This window comes from Neopsephotus bourkii, unplaced genomic scaffold (genome assembly GCF_033783945.1).
Source record: "Neopsephotus bourkii isolate Nb327-2 ecotype Australia unplaced genomic scaffold, CSIRO-AGI_Nbou_v1 NB_1234, whole genome shotgun sequence".
NCBI lineage: Eukaryota > Metazoa > Chordata > Aves > Psittaciformes > Psittacidae > Neopsephotus > Neopsephotus bourkii.
The window spans coordinates 2,316,839-2,323,109 of record NW_026901719.1 but is presented as its reverse complement, the minus strand read 5'-3'; positions in this window follow the sequence as shown (position 1 = coordinate 2,323,109).

Genomic DNA, 6,271 nt, shown 5'->3' with positions numbered 1-6,271 from the left:
GGATGTTACAGTTCTGTTCAGCTTACTTGAGAGAGATGTCTAGGCTAGAATGAGCACAAATCATGCATGAACAAGTTGTTTACACTGCCAGTCATTAGCTACACATTTGTAGTGCTAGAGAATGTTGGGAACTCTGCAGTGCCCTCCTTGAATTAGATCCAGCACTGGTTGTGAAGCAACTGTTTGCTGTGTGCAACCCTCAGTGTTGTATGAATCACAGACTGGTCTTGTAGATGAAGCTAGCAGTCTTTGTTTACGCATATGTATGCAGGGAAGATTGCAAACTGTGAGCAGATGTTGAAGCCCTTACTTGAGCCATTCTGCCACTTGTTTGAAGGAAAGCTAGCCATTCTGCCCTGCAAACTGATGCTTACTCTGTGTTAGGGAAAACTAGACTGAAGCTTGTTCTGTCACATCAGCATTTGTGTTTTCCCTTCCATGACAGTGTACAATACCTTGAGAAAGTCTGTGGTTCTCACTCCTAAACATCTCCCTGTTAGCCCACCTGAAAGTCTGGCGCTCACTACCGGACCCAGTATTCCTACAGGCTATGCCCTACATGGTCATATTTGCCTGTCCAGATATGACATTTGCTTCTGTTGCATTGACCTTAATGGAGAACTCTTTCCTGGCTATGCCTTCATAAAGGGACACCTTTGTTATGCATTTTGAGGGAAGACAGAAGCCAGTTCACAATTTCTACCACTGTTCACAAAAGAGAAGGCTGAAGTGGGCACAAGGAGCCTTAAGGTAGGATTCAAGTGATGTTCCTTCATTGTGAGAATGAAATAATTCCCAAATTAATACAAGTCGTGGAATTAGAACAGGAGCTTCTGGTTTGATAATTTGAACTGGGCATCATTTTTTTCAAAGCAAGGAGCAATACCACACGTTGAAGGAAAGAGTTTTTCTTATGTAACCTCCCACATGTGGAAAAACAAAAGAAATTACTTTAAATCTTAGGGCAGAAGGGCAACAAAAATGTAAAATAACTCCCAGTGAAAAGTGAGTTTACGTTTCTAGATACTCCTAAAAATATGGCTCTGCTGCCCTCAGAAATTTGGTCAGTTCATCAGTGCAATAACCTGTGACTCATAAGCTGTTTTAAATGGGCCAAGTTTATATACAAAATGCATTGACCAACTGTCCACAATCCATTAGCAATGAGCAATCTGTGCTTGGTTTTCTATGAGCAGTTCCTTTTAGCCTCTCATGGTTTTTGTTTCCTTTTAATGTGGGATGCAGGGAGGGATGTGTGCAATGGAGTGACACCACAGCTTCCTATGCTGACAATTGCTAATGAAAAATTTTCACTGTTAGATATTCCTAATTTGATGGACTGAACTTGCTAGTTTTCAAATCACATAAAGCTAAAGTACACTGACAGTGATGCGTGATACGCACTTGCCAGCACAAATGTGTCAGTATATTCAGTTCTGTGAATACATTAAACACTGTGGATGCACATGGCGTAACGCATTTGTGTTTTAACTGGATATTCTGTGGCTGGATTGATGCAAACATCAATCCAGAGGAATTCCACCTTTATAGCACGTATTCAACTTTGTTGTAAGCAAAGTCAGAAGGTTCAGTATGAGCTGAATTTGACCTAAGATCAAAAAGAAAAGTTTGATTTTGCTGTTGTCTCCCTTCTCCTGTGCTTCTGTTTCCCTGGGAGGTGGCAATCTGAAGCCATCAAAGCATCTTATTAGCTACAGCAACGGCTAAATAGGAAACATTTAATTTTTGAGAAATAATGAGAGAGTGTGTTCTGACGTTCTTTCTGTCAGCTTCTGCCTCTCTCCTATCATTTAGATCCTAATTGCTACAAATTACAGTGTGTAGTTTTTATCAGTTGTGGACCAACAGACCTTGGACTGATGTACGCTATGATATTGTATTGAAACAACATTGTAGATGCTGATGTGCAGACACATGTTTAATGTAAAATGAACTGGGAGCACTCAGTAAAACTGAAATGAGAAACACTGGATGCCTAGATGAAAAGTTGCATTCCACAGGATCAGTACCTTTCCCTTCACTGGTGGGGCAAGGTGGCTTTTTGTAATGGACAGGGCATAAGGAATGTAGAGTATTGTTTCCCTGGGTGCTTCCCTCTCCTTTGCTTTATTAGCATATGGTCTTGATTTTGATTGTGGCCTTCAGCAGTGACACTTCATGATATCCTAATTTAACCTGCTGGTTTGTACACTCATCTGCCTTCCTGAAAATCATTCAGCTTCAAAGCTTTCTCCAAAACCATGGAAAAACACTTTGGTTTCCTGATGCTTTGGGCAGCTGACAGCATCATTAAACAACTCCTGATATTGTGATGCTGTTTTCAGATCTGGGGCTTGCCCCTGCCCACAGGGCAATACCCTCCTTGGCGATGGAGAGCACGCTTTGGCTTGGGGAGCAGCCACCAGTCTGTGCCTCTATTAGAGCAAATATGTGTGGTGCAGAAGTCATAGCTTTTCTTTAAGTTTGAAATCCAGGCAGTGAAACAGCCTGCCATGGGACAGCAGTTTATGGAGGGATACGAATTAGTCATCCAAGGTGCCAGCCCCAACCCCAGGTTGGCAGGGTACAAACCCCTCCCTGCTCCATGAAGTTACTGGGATATGGCTGTGTGGCCAGATCAGCTGCAGGAGATGGGTGCAAGAGAGGTAGAAGCTCCCCCTACCTCACTTCTTCCCCTCTGAGATGAAGGTCCTGTGTGTGGGGCAGCAGGTGGGGAGTCTTTCTGCCCTGCACTCATTGCCTTGACCTCCATTCCTGCTGGGCAATGAGGAATGAATTTGACCAGCCACTGATCCACCCTGTCTGTTACTGCAGAGGAAGAGCCAGCTATGCCAACACTGGATGCTGGTATGTGCCTTTTGCACAGGAGCTGGTCCCAGGTGGCTCAGAGGTTGAGCAGGACAAGATGTGCCTACCTGCAGAGTAAGAGAGTTGTCCATCCTTGCTGCAGCACAGCTCTGCTCCCAACCTAGGGAGCAGACACAAGGATTTCACAAAACCCCCTTCTTGTAGGAGAGATCCCAGTGAGGGGAAAGGCCCCGTCACATGGACTGAGGGCAGCTGGTGAGCCAGAAAGCCAGCACCCTGGTCCCAGCACTGGCAAGAGGGCTTTTATCTGATAAAAGGGCATATATCATGCATGCAGAAGAGTTAGTCATGTGCGAAAAAGGCTGCTCAGGGGATTAAAAGGACTATTTGCCCAGCCCCCAGTTTGAAGCACCAGGAAGAGGCAGAGGTGCTGGGATTGCCCCCCGGCAGTGCCCAGGTGCAGCTGAAGCAGCATGGCCCCTCTCCAAGTACTACTGTAGTGTCAGAGAAATTTGCGCCGGGGCTGAAGCCACGCTTGGGCCATCCACTTCCTGCACAAAGCCACTTTACGGGGAGTCCTCAGAGCAAGGATTTGCCAGGTATTTAACTGATTTAAGCAGCTCTTTGGCAAACAGCAGAGGAATGGCAGAGAGTGGGTCAGGCGCAACCCTGCACAGGCAGTGGGATGGCTGTTCCACAGCAGCTCATCCTCCTTGGGGATGCTCCAGGCCAGGCAGCCATGGTGCTATGCAGCCATAGCCCTTCAGAGCCCCTCTCTGTAAATCAGTCACTGAGTAATGCTTATGTCCATTTTTTATGCACTAGGCAGAAGTGCAGCAGAGAGCTTAGACAATTATCCTGTCTGGAAAAATTGCCCGATAATGATATTTTAAGCAATTTAAAGAGTTTGTGGTCCCCAATACACAACACAGGAGTTTCTTATTGAGGCATGCCCTGACTGCAATTCTTTGTTATTGCAGTCATAGTTTCATAGCACAGCTCAGCCAACAACGTGAGTGGTGAGGCAGAAAGCTGTTCTAACAGAGCCAGAGTACAGATGAACATTGGTGGGCAGCTATTTAAGTAGATGTCAAACAACTCAAACCCTCGAGACTACTGGACTGGGAGTATCAGGTAGGAGCTGGGAGCCACAGTGCGCACTGGCGATCCGAGGGGTGGAGGGCAGGGTTGGCACACTGGAAAAGAATGAGGTTGTGCTGTCATGTCAGGTTATCTGCAGCCTTTGTACTGTGGCAAACTGACATAGTCATCTTTGCTCTGAGCCAAGCAGGCTGCCTGCCATTGCACACAACATCTTTGAATGAGACTGGATTTTAACTCCTGGTTGCTCTTCTCCTGTCACCCAAGCCCAAGGGCTGCTACCTTGCTACCCTTGCGGGATGTTTGGATTTCCTGAAAAGAATCAAGCTACTTCCATTTCTCAGTTGTTTGCTGTTTCCTTTTTGCTGTGGCACAAACTATCTCCAGGTTCTTGCCAGACCAGACAGAAGGTCCACCCCAAGAAATGCTCCCAGCTCAGTGGATGGCATCCTCTCCCAACAGGCCTGCCCTCACCATCTTAGACTACACAAGTCACTCCAAGCTCAGAGCCCAGCCATCCTTCAGAAAGCCTGTAGTAAGGCTGACACAAACAAGTCTGTATCCAGTGGTCTTCCATGTGTCTGCTTGCAGAAACAAATCCATCCATGAAAGTATGATGTGTGTGGAGCCCCACTGTTACAATCGTTTTTCAAAACATGTCTTTGTGCTAATTAATCAAACAGGTTAGAGTTTTTTTCTCTTGTGTTAAGGCAATGGCAAGAAAGATGCAGTGTAATTCTTGTATTATTTCTCAAATATGATATCAAGTATTGCGTTTAGGTATGCAATAGAAAAGAAGTTACAAATAAGGCTGAAAATTTGCAGCATAATTCAGTGTGGCTCTCCCTGCTGCCATTTTCAGCTCACTGTTCTAGTACCTGAAGAAGTACTGGGTCCAGTGAGTGTTCAGGTAACTTACCAGCATAGAGGAGAAAATAAAAGAGTTAAAGTGAGCAGTCAACATAATCCCTGTTGACTAATGGGAGACAAGAAATCATATCAAGGTGATAATAGAAATAATTCTCTACTCTGACAGACAGCAGATGAAACAACACAAAAACCTGTCAACATTTCAGTACATGACAGACTCAGTGACAAATTAAGGAACGATGAGCTAGACAAGAATCACAAAAGACACATAATTACTTCAAAAAACAGGCTTTACAGTTATCAGTCAAGAAGAGGGGCCATTTTAAGTGATAACTCTCCTGGGCCTTGCTGTATCCCATAAAATCTGGATGTGGGAAGAGAAAACCTAACAGGTTTGTGGCATTGCCAGGTGAAAGTCTTTTGAAGGATTAACAATTCCAAATGATCATAAAAAAATGGAAAACTGGTCTGAAAGCATTGCTATGGATTCAGCCCAGACAAATTCAAAATGTGCTAATTAGTGCCACCCTGGAACCAGAGGTACTGCGACAAGAAAGGAACAACTGAGCAAGTAGCAGTGCTACTGGAAAGGTCACAACTGCAACATGAGTCAGTGTTGGCTAATGTTGCCAGAAAGAAGGTATGTATCAGCAAGGTACATCATGTAAGATATGGATGGTGATTGCACTACTGATCATCGTTAAGGTTTCAGTTACGATCAGATGTGGACACGATCGCTGAGAAAGCATAAAATATAGTGAGTCTGGATGGCACCAAGAAAAGTAACATGGAATTTAGGGAATGTGGGGAAGGGTTGAGTGAATGCTATTGGGAAAAAAAAAAAAAAAAAAAGATTGCTAAAAGACTGCTAAAAGATTGTACATGGATGACAGATCACTTTTACATGGTCCACGGGCATGTATCACACAATATTGAAACAAGGTGCTTCCTCAAGGTCCCTGGTTTCTGGCTCTGCTTGCTGGGGATGCCTGTTGCTGGTTGCCTTGCTGAGGCTGTGCTGGTTTCAGCCTCTTGCAGATGGGTGGCTGCTGCTACCTTCTTGGGTTTGGCAATGAAGGGGCTGATTGCTGCTGCTTGTATGTAGACAGACTCAGTGGCTTTGGAGGGGCTCTGCTGGGAACTGGAAGCCAAACCCATGGATGTGGCTGCAGAGTTGTGTCCCAGAAAACTCCCCCTTGCCAAGGAATAAACGAAGAACCCAAACCAAAAGCATCCAGGTGATGCTGGGTAGAAACAGGCTAATTTAAAAAACACCAAGGTTTTGTCTGAACCATAACACTCAACCCACGCTGCATTTCCAGAACTAATTCGTGCATCGATTTTCCCATTGATCTGCAGTAAGTGCTAGGTTCCAAGCTAGATTAGCAAAGGTATTTAGATGTTAAACTGGAGTCATATTAGTAGTCAAAGTCACCATAGTACTTAAATCCAGTTGATTTATAGTTCAGAT